The sequence below is a fragment of the Candoia aspera genome, chromosome 3 (assembly GCF_035149785.1).
Source record: "Candoia aspera isolate rCanAsp1 chromosome 3, rCanAsp1.hap2, whole genome shotgun sequence".
NCBI lineage: Eukaryota > Metazoa > Chordata > Lepidosauria > Squamata > Boidae > Candoia > Candoia aspera.
The window spans coordinates 54,311,859-54,329,762 of record NC_086155.1 but is presented as its reverse complement, the minus strand read 5'-3'; the positions used below and the strand labels follow the sequence as shown (position 1 = coordinate 54,329,762).

Genomic DNA, 17,904 nt, shown 5'->3' with positions numbered 1-17,904 from the left:
CCGCTTTTCATTAATCCCAACAAAACTTTGGACTGTTGTTACAATTTCTCATTGATTTGCTACTGGAATTCAGTACGTGGGGGCTGGGGGTTGCAAAAAAGAGGGCTTGAGGTCATAGGTGATCCATGGTTCCCCACCTCTGCTGTAAAGCAACTTGGTAACAAGCCACCTTTCATTTTGACACCTCCTTTTCCAGTCAATGGAAATCTGAGGATTTACAATAGTTTTTTATTCTAACACTTTTTTCCCAAGTATGTGCAGTGCCAACAATGTGTCACAAGCTATTTAGGTTAAAATATTGCAGCATTAAAGAGCAGGCCAAGCTTTTGGCAGTTCTCACATAAAAGCAGCCAACAGCAAGGTTATCTTTTTGTTGCTGACATTATCAGAGTAACTAGAATGGCCAGAAATCTTCTGTTAAATTGCCCATGACACTTGTACAACAGATAGTATCTGCAAAGTGTTTGGCATTGCATGCACAGCCATTGATTACTTGGCTTTGCCATTCAAAAAGTACCATCCTTCAACAGAAAACCCTCAGTAGTAATAGTACATACTTTTTTTATCAGTACTTTTATTAAGTGATGTCATCAGTGATGTCATCAAAGTAAACAAACCCACGTGGTGCTTACATCACCAGGTCATGACCCTAAGCGGAAGTGATGTGCTCAGCCCCCAACCTCCCAATATAGCATGCATAGCCCTCCTCCCTGGATGTGATGTGCATAATCCTCCCCTCATGTGGTGCAGGACTCACAAGGTCATAACCCTAGCCAGATATGACGTGCGGGACCTAAGCCCATCAAGAAAAGCGTGAGTTGCAAGGTTGTAACCCTAATCAGATAAGATGTGTTGAACTTAGCCCCATCAGGAAAGGTGTGGCTGTCAGGCCCCTGGGTACATGATTAGCTTAAACCCTAGCCTAATTCTATGGGCATTCAAAACCAAAACAGCTAAGTAAAGTGAACAGAGGCCTAGGCAGCACTGTATTTTTGGGAAACAAACCCTTACTTTGTGCCCTGTGCCCTGTGAACTAAAAAATAATAGCCTAGTGATGCTTTTAATTTTTAATTTACTACTACCCTCCCCAATGGAATCGGGCACAGTCCCCTGGCTTTCGGTGACATCCTGCCAATTTTTGCACCTGAGTTCCTGATTCTGAACTATTTCAAGACTTGTGCAATTTCATTTTCTTGGGAGCATATTTTAAATGGGGCAATGAGATTTTTAAAAAGCTGCTTTCACCAGCACTTTCCTGTTTGTATATACAGTAGTTTGGAGCAGTTGAGGTTGCTCCTCAATATAACGCTCACTTTATTCTACAAAACCATAGCTAATGGGTCCCCATGAGTGCCAGTGTGCCCACCATCAAATTCTTGGGTGCCCACCAGGCTTTCTACTCCATCTGATTTTCTACATATTATTTTTAAAATATTTTAAAATACCAGACTAACATCTGATAATGCAAAGGACCAGATTTATGCATAAACTATACTTTGGATGTTACAAAAACCCAAGAGACATTGTTAGAAAAATAAAATGGTGTTCCTAGCTAACCACTTTGTTTGGAAATATGCCCTTTCACTCAGGAAAAAAGAGAACTGAGGTCAGGTGGGAAGCTAGGGATGATAAGGAGCAACCCACTAGTTAGCCTTCTAATGGATAGATATTTTGTCAGTTCCCAGGCTTACCTTTTTGTGAGAGTCCCCACAACATACTTTCAAAATTTGAAATGTATCCACCAAAGAAAAAGTTTGAGGCTTCTACTATAGGTAAGGCAATTCAGAGAATCCCTGAATTGTATGAAGGTTTTGCATCAGGAATGGATCTGGATAACTGAACTTACTCCCACAGAAGCCCCTGTGTTTTGCTTTGAATAAATCAATCTCTTAACTATTTTTCCCCAGCTTCTCACCAAAAAGAACAACACCATCATCAATCAAAATCCAAGCAAGGCTATTCAAAATAAGTAGAGCAATGAAAGAGAGACCTATCCAGGAACAGAGAACTGAAAAACTATTGACCAGACTCCTTGAAGCATCTTCCACCTTAATGAAGAATTGCAGGAAAACAGAACCCAAACAAGGTTCCAGACTTTATCTGAGGTTGGATATAATCCTTGGCACCTGTATTGACTATATTTCAGAATAATTAAATGAATTTGCTATTGGTCACTGCAAGATCAAGGCAATAAAGACTGAAGCCAATTTAACTGATCCCTCAATGTTGCATATTAAACAAATAATCTAATTTCTTAATAGATTGGAATAATCTTTGTTGCTGCTGCTAAAATAAATATTAATGTTATTACATTTTCAGTGGATTTACTTTCAGGCTAAAATGGTTATTAATATAAAGGAATTTATGACAGAAATGTTTGTTTCCAATGAAATAGGACCTACTATAATGCACTGTATACTGCATATTTTACCAGTCATGGAAAATAATGTTGAACCCATTTATATCTCATCTTTTACATAGTACATTGGGTTATTTTTTTTTAGATCACAGGAACATAGCCAGGTTGCTTAACCTGATTCCCTTGTCCATGGTTATCCATGTATGTTTTCAGGGCTGCATTCCAGTTAGGGTGGCCTTAAACTGAAAGAGACAGTATGTACTTCTTGTGGATTTCTTGTGGATTATACTTCCTTTAATTTAACCATTTACCTACATTAGTAGTGACAGTAATGATTAAATTTACTACTTTCCCTGTAATACGTTTTTGTGTGCTTCATGGAAGGGAAGGTGACTGTTCAATTATTCTCAATACTGTGAAATAAGAAAAGGGAGAATGATACTTTATAAGGCAAAAAGTCTTTATCACTGAAAGGGTGAGGTAGAAGTATCAAATGTTAACAATGTGCAATATTTTAAATCAATATCAGCATTAAGCAAGAAGAGGAGGGAGCTTCCTATCTCTTCCAGGGAAATTATGTTCATAAATGTCATAGCTATGAAGAATTCTCAATTGTTTAGTTGTTCTGCCTTAAAGATTGCATGGCTTGAAGATTGCATGGCATTAAGCAAAGGATGCACACTCCTGCAATGAATGCCATTAGCACTGAGGGATCAGTGTGGATGGTGTACCTTTACCAAATTAAATTCTAGTGTATATTCTATTTTCATTTAATTTGGGGAAATTACTGCAATTGATTGGATGTATCAGCCTCAGCTACTTCTGATACAGCAAGTTCAAAGACTCGATAATGTATCTTAGCAACAAGCAGCCTAAAATAGCACAGACCTGGATGGGAGAATGTGAGTTATCAGAAGCAAAGAAATAATGAGGTGAAGAAGCAAAACAGTCCTAAATGTTTAATTGCTAAGCATTTCTTTTCTCTTGTGGGGCCACAGGAACCATAGGCACTTCTCTTCTGGAAATACAGCTGCTATCTGAGCTGGTTTTCACAAACATTACCAGTCAAAACTGGTGCTAGACTTACTTGCCCGTTCTGTACCAATAGACCCTTATATTTTTGACTGATCCACATAAACCTATGAAACAGTCACAGACTATGCATTTGAAGATCCCAAGACATTTGATCTGATTTCTGAAAATTGGCTGGTATGTTCACTTCCCTGTTCATTGTCCCAACAGCATACCATGTTTTTTCTCTTATCTTATTACATACATTCATATTTATCCCATATTTTATCTGAGTGCATCATTTTAAAATTTATTTTGTTGCACTCAACCAGTTAATTATTCCTGTTGATAACTGCTGTTTTAAGATGCCCCCTCTCTGAATATTTTGGAGGTTGTTATTTTGCCATTCTACAAGATTTTTTTGCAGTCTCTGCAAAATATTCCAAGGTTCTGTGAGAAAGTCATTATATTATTCAAAAGGGTATAAAATTCAGATTCACATCTCCCTTGGTCTGGACATCCCGATCAAGAGTCATCTCAATGCACAGAGCAGATAGAAGATATACAGATAACTATAGTAGGAATGGTAATTATTAGTCAGCCTAGCCTGATCAAATTGACATCATTTGTATGGTTAATGTGTGTTTTTGTTTGTTTGTTTGCTTGTTTGTACACTGATAGCCAGGAAACATACAGTATTTAGTGTTCACAATTACATCCAGAAGCTGGGTCCCTGGCCAATGACCACAGCTGGAGGGCAATTATTAGGAAGGGTTGCTTAAATTGTTTCCTATAGTGGGGCTATCAAATGTCAAATAAAGTTTAACATTAATATTAATATCTGGTAATGTTTGGTATTCATATAAATAGCTAGTCATTGTCCCCTCCAATGCAAACCTGTACAAAATGTGCTATATTGTATTGAGTGGCAGCACTGACTAATATAGCTTGACTGGCAAATTCTCAAGCAGCGGTCCTTCCTGGGCAAAGTGCAAGATTCTTCTAATTCGATTGCACGCCACCCAGAGTCACATTCATGAGATGGGTCGCTATATATGATAAAATAAATAAATAAATAGATTCCACCTCTCACAGCCACACAGGAAATGCTTTTGATTTCTGTGAAATAAGATTGCAGTGGAGTAAGACAAAAATAAAGTAGATTCACTGTAAATGATAACGCTGTGAAGCAGGAATGGCGCTGTCCTTGGTGCTGATCTTCCAGCAAGAGCTGCTTATTATTACAGGAATGAGATAATCTGTATTAAAAAGGACAAACAGTAGTGTGGCATTTAGAAGACTAACAAATGTAATATTGCATAAGCTTTCATAGATCACAGTCCATTTCACCAGATGTGTGTGACTCTGATAAAATTGGCTGTGATCCAGAAAGGCCTATGCAATAATAATTTGTACACTCTTATTTGTTTTTGCTGCAAGATTAATACAGCAATCATTCCAGGAACCATCATATGGGCATAGTCTCCCTATATTTCTCTTTCAGTTACACCAGAGATATTATACTATTCAAATTATCACTGACTCCATTTTTCTCTATGCTATCCTGTTTCTGTCTTTGTTTCCCCCTTTAATGAAATCAGTCTCAAGGGCCACTGCTTCCCCATTCAAATTTTTAATTATTTCAATCTCAGTGACTCCTCAACGCATACAGTATGCTCCTTCCTGTAGCCATGGAGAAAAATGTGCTATTCAGAATCACACAATGCTAAAATAATGCTAAGGGATCACAACAAAGCTAACTTCAGGATCTCATGAGACTCATCCCAGAAACATGCTGTATGTTCAGCAGGTACTGAGCATGCAGTAGGAACAAGGTGCAGTGGTTCTCAAGCAGCCTAACATAAATCACTGGGGACAGGATGGAATTGGCTTCTTTGAATCACCAAGTGCAACAGGTGTTTCCTGGCTTTAGCCCTTGGGCATACTTTATGTACCTCCATGGAGCTTCTATTATTACTTGTTGTCTAGTATCAATAGAAGCCTTTTTATCTATTTTCCCCCTAATTCTATAAAAATGTTCAGATATCAGGGTGCAAATTATAGCTCTGTTATTCTACTTAAAAATGACATCTTTTCTTAGTAAGAGTAAGATTTTTTTCTCTCTCTCTCCAAATTGTAGTGCAGGAACTTCTAAGCAGCAACTCCCATTATGGTAATTAGCAGGTATTGTTAGTAGGACCAGGGCAATCTAGCCTATTTTCCCCTTTCACCCATGAGTTTATCTATGCTGTGTGTAGATTTGCATGTAGTTATTTTCTACTGTATCATTCCACTGCATCCAAGTAGAGGAAATATACAGTATATGAGGAAACACTGTTTCTACATGCTTTGTACCGACTTGTATATTCTGGCTTTGTTGTTGTTGTTGTTGTTGTTGTTCAATTGTGTCCAATTCTCAGAGACTGCCTGGACAAGTCCCTGCAGCTTTCTTGGCAAGGTTTTTTTTTTCAGCAGTGGTTTGCCATTGCCTCCTTCCTAGGGCTGAGAGAAAGTGATTGGCCCAAGGTCACCCAGCTGCCTTAACCACTACACCAAACTGGCTCTTATAGCACCATTCCAAATTGCTGCAAGAGCACAACTTTGAGAGCTAGTTTGTAATGCTGAAAGCTAAAGGTCATGGCACTATCCTGTTGCACTGATTCTCTTTACTTTTAATACATCTTTCTTCAACCTTGTACTCTCCCACTGTGTTGGATTTTGACTCCCATGATTTGCAGTAAAAACAACTCATGGTCCTCTTTGCTGGGAGATTAGGGGGTGGCGGTTGAAGCCCAACAGATCTGAAAGCCACCAAGTTAGGGAAGCCTATTAAATGAGTGAGCCACAGTAATATTAATACGTCCACCAGGAGTGGAACAAAGAAATCCCAACATAAATATTGACATAACAAAAGAAGCTGAACAGTGAAAGAAAATAAGGTTGTTGTCAAATTCATTTGTTTCAGGCACAATCCAAATGGAAATCCACACTCAGACTTGGGTAGTAAGAGTTGTCCAAGAGAACACCCCATACTGCACTGCTATTAAGTCCTTTTACAGATGGAGAGATCACAAGCCTACCATTATAGATCTATTCTGCATATTGAAGTGTACTAATTTGTATAGAACTTTGGAATGACATGTTCATGCTTTGGGGACTATTGCCTGTGACACTTCTGCTTTACAGCAAACATACACAAAAGGCTATTTATTGAATGAATGTTGTCGTACTGTACCTGCAGGTCTTAAATGCATGAGTAGGAATTGGCATGGAATTTGGCATAGTAATACATCTCAGTTGTCATTTTCCTCAGTTGTTGGAGGAAAATTTTTCTGCTAGTCCTTTAAGATCAAGAAGATACTTTTAAAACGATCCTTGATAAAATATTCAGGAGCAAGTATCACAGCAGTGAGTGGTGGTTTTTCAGTGCTGTGATTTGTTTTTGCCCCTTCACCATCACTAAATAAATTAGCATAAATTATGCAGATATGAAAATACAGGGTGCACCAAAAATCAGGCCCCATAGACAATTGAGGACCCACTGACAATTTATTATATAAATTACATTAAATGTTCAAATTGGTTGCATTTTCTTCTAAATTCTTCCTTACTCATTCAACACACAACCTTGGAATTCCAAAGTAGATATATTCTCTGAAAAAAAATAATTAATATGTTTGTGATTGGCCTATGGGTCTCACTTTTAGTATATCCAATATATTAAATCTGTCTGCTTTGCAAGCTTAAATGGATCATGATATCCAGATTTTTTTCATAACATATTTTACTGATACAATTTTTTAAAGTGTAGAATCTACACAGTTCCTTGACCTCATTAGCAATTTCACAAAACATCTTTCAAAGGAGTAGCAATAATATCCTTCCTCTGGCTGATGCCTTCTGGCCATGTTCGGAATATCACCCCCAGAATTCCCAGCTAGCATAGCTCACAATTATGTTGGTTTGGAATCTGGGGTGATGTAGTCTTAGTATATCTGGTGGGCACCAGTTTGGAGAATTTGCTGAGAACCTAGAACCTTGAAAATCAGAGGAAAAATCTTTGCTTAACCATTAATTCACTGCGTATCCCTGGGAACATAATTTCCCAACCCTATTTCTCTATGTAAAATATTAATAGTAATTACTTATCCTGCAGATTTGTTATAAGCATAAATACAGTTTTTAAAAGTACTCATTACATGCTAAAAGTATAATGCACATTTATTATTAATAATTGTACTACTAAATATAAAAAGTATAACAGTTTAGACAGCTCCACTGCTATTCTATTTTATTAATTGTCTACAGCCAATGCCTATTTAATAATGTAAAATGTGAGACTTCAGCAAGGAGAACAATGAGTTAAATTAATTGGAAAAACATATCTGAATGCTTTCAACCCTCACTTAAAAGCTATTATAAAAGTCTTTTCTCCCTCTCTCTTTTAAAAGGAGAAGGGAGAAAAATCCACAGAAACATCAATGGTCAAAAAAAGAATAAGTGAGACCATTCATCTGACACAATCTATATTTATTTCTTGCTGGTATCACAGAGCAGCACTCATCAGTTCTAACATTATGACCCTGTATATTAGGCAATGAAAGCCACTAATCATATGACTCCCTTAATGCTAAGATTATATTTACAAAATGATACTTTTGACTTGGAGCCAAAGGACAAATTGGCACTCTAATATATAAAACCATACAAGTCTTTCTATGGAAAATAGCAGCATGGATTAAGTGTTAAAATCAGAGGCATTTAACATAGAAAATAGCATCACCGTTACTGATTATAGTAAAATTATTTGAAGATACTAGTGCTTTAGATCTACTAGGTATTACTTCCCAATTGTGCTATCATTATCTTATTTGTTTCACATTTAAAATTAAGTACCACCTTTGCTGATATAAAAACTGGCATTGTGTTTTTATTGTCCTTCTACAACAAGTAACTTGTGGATTTTACTTAAGACTGACAGTTGAATATTGTAATTGTAGGATTATATAGAACCAGTTTGGTCTAGTGGTTAAGGCAATGGGCTAGAAGCCAGGAGTCTGTGAGTTCTAGTCCCAGGTCTGTGAGTTCTAGTCCCGCCTTAGGCGCGAAAGCTGGCTGGGTGACCTTGGGCAGTCACTCTCTCTCAGCCCAACTCACCTCACAGGGTTGCTGTTATGGGGAAAATAGGAGGAGGAAGGAGTATTAGGTATGTTTGCCACCTTGAGTTATTTATAAAAATAATAAAGGCAGGATAAAAATTAATTAAATAAATAAATAAATAAATTTTCAAATTTAAGCAATTAGCTATTTGATATGTATTATTTTCCCTAGAGGAATAACCTGCATGGCACCAGGGAAGGTATAATCCAACTAAGTCTACATCCTTTCCTTAAGTCCATCCTGTGGCCAGCCTTGACTTTGGATCTTTATCACCAAGACACCTTCCCCTCTACCCCCAACTCTTACCCCATGAAGAGCTCTGGAGATTTCAAAAGTTTGTTAATTTATGACATTCTGGCTGATCCTGGAAGAGGGACAACCCCACTGTAGATTTTGGAAAGTGTTATATAAAAGAAAGATCATGTATATTTAATATTCACAGGAATAGCCATTTCTTCCACATGCCCCAGCTCATATTCCATACCCAGCACTACCCTGAGGTCTAGAATTCATGAAAGCCAAGATATTCTGCTGCAGATATGAGGCATGGAGTCATTGAATGAAAAAAGGACACCTTTGTGGAATGACAAGATGAAAGAAGCAGATGGAGAGATGGTTCTGCTGAATGATGTGATGATTCTCACAGGCCACCAGCAATGCTTTTGTATGCTTAATAATGTATTGGGCACTTTTAACTAAGCAAAGTGCTGTGCCATTTTTAGCTCACCCTTCCATCCCCACTCTTACCAGCACAAAACCTTGTGCGATCTATCACTGTGGATCACTTTTAGAAAGGGATTGGTACAAGCACACTGAGTGAATTGTTGAACTAGTCCCAGAACTCCTGTCTATATTGGCTCTCACATTAATGAATGAGCTTTTCAGAAGACATGCTGACCCAGTCAAATGAAAGCTTTATCGTTCCCTCTAGGACATCAAGAAAGATAGAGAAATCTTTTAAAAATATTATTTATCGACAGCTAAAAGAGATTTCAGGCTAGTGAGATGTTTGGACTGTGCAACAAAACAGATCTGACTGAATTATCAGGCAGGCTTATCTAACTTCAGAATCTGGAAACTATAGGTATGCAAATCATAGGGACACAAAGTGCTGTTAATTTATAGTGGCATGTTGCTTTAGAATTTGTGCACAGAGCTGCATAATGTGGATGGCCTTATCATTAAACGGAGGCCAGGACTACCCTCTTTTAGAACAGCCTTTCCAAACTCTGCCCAGGTTAGGAAAGGCTGTTTTGAGAATGAGAAAGAGGCATTTGGTATTCTTGACACATATGCTTTCACTGTCCAGGCAAATCCAGGCATGAATAATGGATGGAATTTCTAATGTTATGGAGTGAGAAGAAGTGGAAAATGTTGGTGTGAAGAGTACATAATTAAGTAGCCACAAGGATACCAGAATCTTAAACACATTCAGGGGAAATGGAAGCCAGAATGTCCAGGAGAAAAAGTCTAGTTGCAGGAACTCTGGTGAAAATCATGGAGCTCTTATCAGAGATCCATGTATCATTGGAAGAGGAGGGATATTCAGTAGCCTAAGGACACCTGGGCTTCAGAAGGTACCATTTAAATAAGTCATCCAGGGTACAGAAGTACACAGTGACATGTCCATGTGATCATTTGATTCCGGCTCTGAGCTAATTCTGTTTAGATACAGTGAAGCAATTGCCTCAGACAGTATATACAGGAGCATGGGGTGCAACAGCAAACAGTTGGAGGACAGAAGTATAGGTGCTACATGGCCTTCTATACATGCCCTAACTTAGCCTGATAGAAATGCAGCTGAAGATGCTATCTTGCCATCAATACTAAGTAGTATTTTAGTGGCCCATCTGCTTTACTCTTGCACAGGGAATAGCAAGTAAGTGCAGAGGTTTTGGGGCCTCTTTCAGATTAACTTCAGTTCGGTTGAATGTGTGATAGGACTTCACATACACCATTCCAACTGGATGCTTGTGTTCACGTAATACCTTTGCCCAATGTTTTTGGATTCACAAGACATACAGAATCATAAACTAATCACACAAGTTACATTTGACACACATTAGACTAACACATAATTGGCTAGGTTGTGGTTAAATCTGTCGTGTGGCAATAGCTTATAGGAGAAGTAAAAGCAGAGTCAGATTGCCAATGTGACCTATATTTTAGAATAATTTTAGAAAATTATTGAACAGTCACAACAAGTCTCTATTCTTTAACTCTGTTTCTAAAAAGAAAAGATATTGGGGCCTGTAATTCCTAAGGCCTTGGTATGTTTTATTAGAATTCATAGCAATTTTAACTTTCAAGCCTCTTAAATTATTCTGTACCAGATTAATGTAAAATATCTTTTCCTTCAATGACTTCAGAACTGGATGCAACAAATCATTTTACAAATGCACATTAAAAAAAAAAGTAAGCCAAATCTCTTAACCCCCATCCCCAATTATGAATCCACCCAATGGATTGCTTACCTCAGTCCATATTTATGCACCTAAACTGGACTTCTGCTATGAATTGTCAATAAGGAGGAAGGCAGGACTTGAAGGCACAGAATTCGAGCTCCATCCCGTTGTAATTCAAGAGGGAGGACTGGTTTCTGCTTTCCTGCCCAATGTTACAATCAAGGTCAAATACACCTTTGACAGCAGAGATAATCTTTGCACTGTCTCCTTCCTCCGTTTTTAAAATGTGGATTTCATCACAGGCAGGGAGCGCGTCCAAGGAAGCTGCAGACCTACCTGGGTTTCAACGAAGGGACGTTTGCTCTCCGACACCCCCTCCTACTTTACTCACGCGACGCAAGGGTGCGCGCAAGGACCTGGGTCCTTCCGTTCCGCATCGCTCGTTATTTTTAGGCTTCAGGTGATGCGCACCTCCCCCTCCCCGTGGCGACTTGTGCCATTTTCCATCGCCAACCCGTCGGCTCTTCCCGAGATCTCCTTTTGTGTTCTCGCCTAGCAACTAGGAGTTCGTCCTCTATCTCCCCGGAGAAGTGTGTGTGGAAGTGTGGAGTGTGTGTTGGGGGGGTGCGGGGGGTGGAATAAGCTGGAGGATCCTGCCGGTGTTGGGAGGAGAATCTGTGGAAGACGAAGCAGGAAAGAAGCGAGGAGTCGCAGAGCAGAAATCTGCCCGCACCTACCTGCGGAACGGCTGAGGCACAGGATGCCCGTTTCCCTCAGCGCCGGCCAGATGCTTTCCTAGCTTGCCCGCGGATCCGTCCGTTGCCCCCGTGCCAACAGCGAACTTCTCCACGGCGAAAGAAAAAGCCGGGATGGAGGGAGTTGAGGGGCTCCGCCAAGCCCTGCTTAGTGACAAGCCTAGGAACGGAGGGAGTTGGCGTTGGTGCTTAGAAAGCGAGCGGCGTCAAAGCTCCGGGCTCTGACGCGCACATCAGCTGCTCAGGTCTGAGCACCTCCGCGCTTGCCCGACCGCTTCTCCTCCTCTTGCAGCTCCCCGCTCGCGTCCTTCTCGCCGCTTGGGAGGGCTCCGCTCGTGTGGTTCTCGCAGGTCCACCAACGAGACCTTTCTGGTAGCGCTGGGCGGTGGAGTAGCCCGCCCGGACCCGCCTCTCCGGTGGCTCGACCGCAGCCTAGTCGGGAAACCGGAGCCTGGAGCGCTTGGGAGAGGCTCTCTTCACCCGGGGAGGGCGAACGTCTTTTGGCTGGGCGGGGGTGACGTAGGTTTGAGTCACTTGGCGATGCGCGTCAGTGGGGACAGCGCCGGGCTTTTCTTGGCAACACCAGCCAGGCGCCCTTGTGGGACAGAGCGCCAAAAAGGCCGGGCGCGCTGAGGTCCTGCGGGAGCGAGGCGCTCTTCCCCAAACCAAAACCGAAGCCCCAAATCAGCAGGCTGATCCGGCGGCCGCTGGATAGGAAGCTCGCACCAGCGAGACCGTCGGCGTCCCCACCTGATGCTTCGGGAAAAGGCGGGATTTTCCCAGAATGCCTTGGGCCGCTTTGCCACACTGCGGGAAAGTGTCCCCAATAGCAATTAGCCTGAGATCTGCGTGGCTTCTTGTCTCCTTAGCGCGTGCGGGACTTTTGATGTCCGTTCAGATCAGGCTTATACAATCGTTCCTGCCCGACTGTAAATAAGGAGGAGCTGTTTGGCAGTCCAACCTGGCTAGGCGGGTAGCAGGAATTTGAATCCGAGGTGATCCTCAAGCCAAGAAACGCATCCCATCAAGGCTTTGCTGCCTGGGGTAGATGGGAGTTGTAACTGAAGACATTGGGAAGGTAGGGGGTTGGGGCAGGCTGGCATACAGCCCCCTTACCAGCCGGGGCACCCTCTCCATCTCTACCTTGGTCAAGCTAGAAGATCTGAGGGAAGACCACCCAGAAGAGAAGGAACAATACCGATGTAATCAATACATTCTGTCATCCCTTATTTATGATGGGCCAGATTCTGCCATAAATTGGCCTGTCCCTGCTTGGCTTCATAGCTAGTCTGCTCCTCTCTTCCATGGTTTCATAGCTGGGTGTCCAGGTTCTGCCTTTGCAGTCCAGGACCACACTTTTGGAATTAAAGGGAATGGCTCTGAATTCTTCAAGAGAGAGTGAAGGAGGGTCTAGTGTTAAAGGGCAAATAGCATGTTGGTTCAAGAAGCCAGTTGTGTTCACAAATGGGTGTTGCTTAGGTAAAGGTAAAGGTTTCCCTTGACGTAAAGTCCAGTTGTGTCCGACTCATAAGAAAAGACAGTTTTAAGAGCTGCATGTTAAAAAAAAAAAAAGGAGGGGGGGACAAGACCACCTTAGAGATAAATGTGGCATATATACTTATACTGAAAGGGAGAAATGCCAAGACAATGCACAAATTACTGAACCATTGAATAAAACATTAAGCTAAAATCATATAAACCATATTATACTCCGATATGTTGTGTGTACCTGGCCAAAATCTCTTACTGTAATAACCTCACAAAACCTTTTCTTGTTCCAGTTTAAAAACTGAGTATCAGATTCAACATTAATAACATTCACAAGTGATACACTCCAGAACTGAAGGCTATCTAAGCAGAGAAGATTATGTACTTGGCAATGTTTACTACAATGTACATGTGTTCATTTGAGTATTAGCCAAGGTGTGAGATGATGTTATTAATATTCTTATTCTTATTATACCAAAAGAGTGGAGATGGGATAAGATGAAACCATTTTTCTGCCTGATGAGGAAGAGTGCTCCTGTAGTGCATTCACCAACTGTTAAGTACTCAGTACAGACAATTATAATTTTATCTGCCCGTTGTATTTGCATTAATTTGGAAAATGCAATACAGGACAATAAATTAAATATATTTTTAGCACGCATGGTGAACTACATTTTCACCATGACAGAGCCAAAGGCAGTCTCAGTCAGAATAGGGAGGAGCTGTCTTAAAGAATGCCATGTTTTCAAAATGTGTCTGTCTCTCTCTGTGTAAAATATATTATCCTTTTTTCATTGATCACATGAAAATATGAGAATAACTGATGGATCAAGCCTAGACACCTGGAACAACACTGGTAGACAACAAGGAGCAATTTCAGCTGGAAGGGGGTACAAGCTCAGATTCAACCACACATCATGGTGGTCAGGGTGGTAAAGTATCATTATTTCTCTGCTCTTATTGTTAGTTGGCCACTGTGACTTGTTAGCTGGGCATTTTGTAGATAGAAAAAGAAAGAAATGCTACTGCCAATGAGTATAGGCTATCTGAGTCTCAAAAAGACCCATAGATTGATTTAGCAGCTTCCTATGTTCTTTGTAATTCTTCATTTCCTTATAGTACCTTGTCGTTATTTATTCATTCAGTCGCTTCTGACTCTTCGTGACTTCATGGACCAGCCCACACCAGAGTTTCCTGTCAGTTGTCAACACCCCCAGCTCCCCCAGGGACGAGTCCGTCACCTCTAGAATATCATCCATCCACCTTGCCCTTGGTCGGCCCCTCTTCCTTTTGCCCTCCACTCTCCCTAGCATCAGCATCTTCTCCAGGGTGTCCTGTCTTCTCATTATGTGGCCAAAGTATTTCAGTTTTGCCTTTAATATCGTTCCCTCAAGTGAGCAGTCTGGCTTTATTTCCTGGAGTATGGACTGGTTTGATCTTCTTGCAGTCCAAGGCACTCTCAGAATTTTCCTCCAACACCACAGTTCCAAAGCATCGATCTTCCTTCTCTCAGCCTTCCTTATGGTCCAGCTCTCGCGGCCATATGTTACTACGGGGAACACCATTGCTTTAACTATGCGGACCTTTGTTGTCAGTGTGATGTCTCTGCTCTTAATTATTTTATCGAGATTTGTCATTGCTCTTCTCCCAAGGATTAAGCGTCTTCTGATTTCCTGACTGCAGTAATCTTCGCACCTAGAAATACAAAGTCTTTCACTGCCTCTACATTTTCTCCCTCTATTTGCCAGTTATCGATCAAGCTGGTTGCCATAATCTTGGTTTTTTTGAGGTTTAGCTGTAAGCCAGCTTTTGCACTTTCTTCTTTCACCTTCATCATAAGGCTCCTCAGTTCCTCTTCACTTTCAGCCATCAAAGTGGTATCATCTGCATATCTGAGATTGTTAATGTTTCTTCCAGCGATTTTAACTCCAGCCTTGGATTCCTCAAGCCCAGCATGTTGCATGATGTGTTCTGCATACAAGTTGAACAGATAGGGTGAGAGTATACAGCCCTGCCGTACTCCTTTCCCAATCATAAACCAGTCCGTTGTTCCGTGGTCTGTTCTTACTGTTGCTACTTGGTCGTTATACAGATTCTTCAGGAGGCATACAATATGACTTGGTATCCCCATACCGCTAAGAACTTGCCACAATTTGTTATGGTCCACACAGTCAAAGGCTTTAGAATAGTCAATAAAACAGAAATAGATGTTTTTCTGAAACTCCCTGGCTTTTTCCATGATCCATCGGATATTGGCAATTTGGTCCTGAGTTCCTCTGCCTTTTCTAAACCCAGCTTGTACATCTGGCAATTCTCGCTCCATGAACTGCTGAAATCTACCTTGCAGGATCTTGAGCATTACCTTACTGGCATGTGAAATGAGTGCCACTGTTCGATAGTTTGAACATTCTTTAGTGTTTCCCTTTTTTGGTATGGGGATGTAAGTTGATTTTTTCCAATCTGATGGCCATTCTTGTGTTTTCCAAATTTGCTGGCATATAGCATGCATTACCTTGACAGCATCCTCTTGCAAGATTTTGAACAGTTCAGCTGGGATGCCGTCGTCTCCTGCTGCCTTGTTATTAGCAATGCTTCTTAAGGCCCATTTAACCTCACTCTTCAGGATGTCTGGCTCTAGCTCACCGACCACACCATCAAAGCTATCCCCGATATTGTTATCCTTCCTATACAGGTCTTCTGTATATTTTTGCCACCTTTTCTTGATCTCTTCTTCTTCTGTTAGGTCCTTGCCATCTTTGTTTTTGATCATACCCATTTTGGCCTGGAATTTACCTCCAATGTTTCTAAGTTTCTGGAAGAGGTCTCTTGTCCTTCCTATTCTATTGTCTTCTTCCACTTCCACGCATTGCTTGTTTAAAAATAATTCTTTATCTCTTCTGGCTAACCTCTGGAATTTTGCATTTAATTGGGCATATCTCCCCCTATCGCTGTTGCCTTTTGCTTTCCTTCTTTCTTGGGCTACTTCTAGTGTCTCAGCAGACAGCCATTTTGCCTTCTTGGTTTTCTCTTTCTTTGGGATGTGTTTTGTTGCCGCCTCCTGAACAATGTTGCGAACTTCTGTCCATAGTTCTTCCGGGACCCTATCTACTAAGTCCAGTCCCTTAAATCTATTCTTCACCTCCACTGCATATTCCTTAGGAATATTAGTGAGCTCATATCTACCTGATCTGTGGGTCTTCCCTAATCTCTTTAGTCTGATCCTAAATTGTGCAATAAGAAGTTCGTGATCTGAACTACAGTCAGCTCCAGGTCTTGTTTTTACTGACTGTATAGATGTCCACCACCTTTGGCTGCAAAAGATGTAGTCAATCTGATTTTGGTGTTGTCCATCTGGTGAAGTCCATGTATAAAGCCATCTCTTAGGTTGTTGGAAGAGAGTGTTTGTTATGCAGAGTGAATTGTCTTGGCAAAATTCTATTAGCCTACATCCTGCTTTGTTTTGTTCTCCCAGGCCATGCTTACCTGTAATTCCAGGTGTCATTTGACTGCCCACCTTAGCATTCCAATCTCCTGTGATGAAAATAACATCTCTTTTAGGCATGTTGTCCAGTAGGTGCTGCAGATCCTCATAGAACTGCTCAGCTTCTTCAGCATCTGTGGTTGGAGCGTATATTTGGATCACTGTGATGTTAGATGGCTTGCCCTGAATTTGAATTGAGATCATTCTATCGTTTTTTGGATTGTATCCAAGCACTGCTTTAGCCACTTTACTATTAATTATGAAGGCTACTCCATTTCTTCTGTGGTCCTCTTGTCCACAGTAGTAGATCTGGTGGTCATTTGATGTGAAGTGGCCCATTCCAGCCCATTTCAGTTCACTGACGCCCAAAATGTCTATCTTTAATCTTGACATCTCCCCAATAACCACATCCAATTTGCCCTGGCTCATAGTTCTTACATTCCAGGTTCCAATGGCGTGTTGATCCTTAGAACATCGGATTCACCATTCACCACCAGCACCGTCGGCCGCTAGCCGTCCTTTCGGCTTTGAGCTAGCTGCGTCATCACGTCTGGGGCTAGTTGAACTCATCCTCTGTTCCTCCCCAGTAGCATTTTGACCATCTTCCGACCTGGGGGTCTCATCTTCCGATGGTATACCTACATATGTCTGGTTGTACTGATCCATTTAGTTTTCATGGCAAGAATACTGGGGTGGGTTGCCATTACCTTCCCCAGGGATAGCATTTAGTCTGACCTCTCTGTCATGACCTTCCCATCTTGGGTGGCCCTTCATGGTTTATCTCATGGCATCATTGAGGTGCTCAAGCTCCAGCACCACGACAAGGTAACGATCCTTTGCTGCAGTTATAGAACCTAGTATAAGAGTTTCCAAAAACTTCCTCTATGTGGATTACTACATCATCATTAAGAGCTTTTGAGAACTTCATCATGGAAAGCTTTTGAAGACTATCACAGAAGCCAGGAGTCACCAATATAACACCTTCAGGCACCATGGGACACATAACTTTCTCAGATGGCATCCTCAGGACCCCAACATTAACTAAAATTTCAAAACAATAATAATAATCAAAACTTTGCAAGATGACCAAATGAGATTTTGGTATTCCTAGACAAAAGCTTGCAAGAATAAGGATAAGAACACCAACATCTCTTAAGATTTCAAGTGAGAAGACAAATATCTTAAAATATTTGGTGGTTCTCAGTCAGGTTAAAGCTAAGGCCAAGTAGGCACTGTCCCAGAGTG

General features: G+C 41.0%; 1 protein-coding gene across 1 annotated transcript in view; it reads right to left on the bottom strand.

Annotated features, from left to right (window-relative positions):
* SLC6A17 (solute carrier family 6 member 17) overlaps nucleotides 1-11,954 on the bottom strand; it is a 33,590-nt gene extending 21,636 nt beyond the window's left edge. The window contains exon 1 of the mRNA XM_063297736.1: nucleotides 11,673-11,954. The gene's annotated coding sequence lies outside the window, so the exon portion shown is untranslated. The remainder of the gene's footprint in view (nucleotides 1-11,672) is intronic.
* Between the last annotated feature and the right edge of the window lie 5,950 nt (nucleotides 11,955-17,904).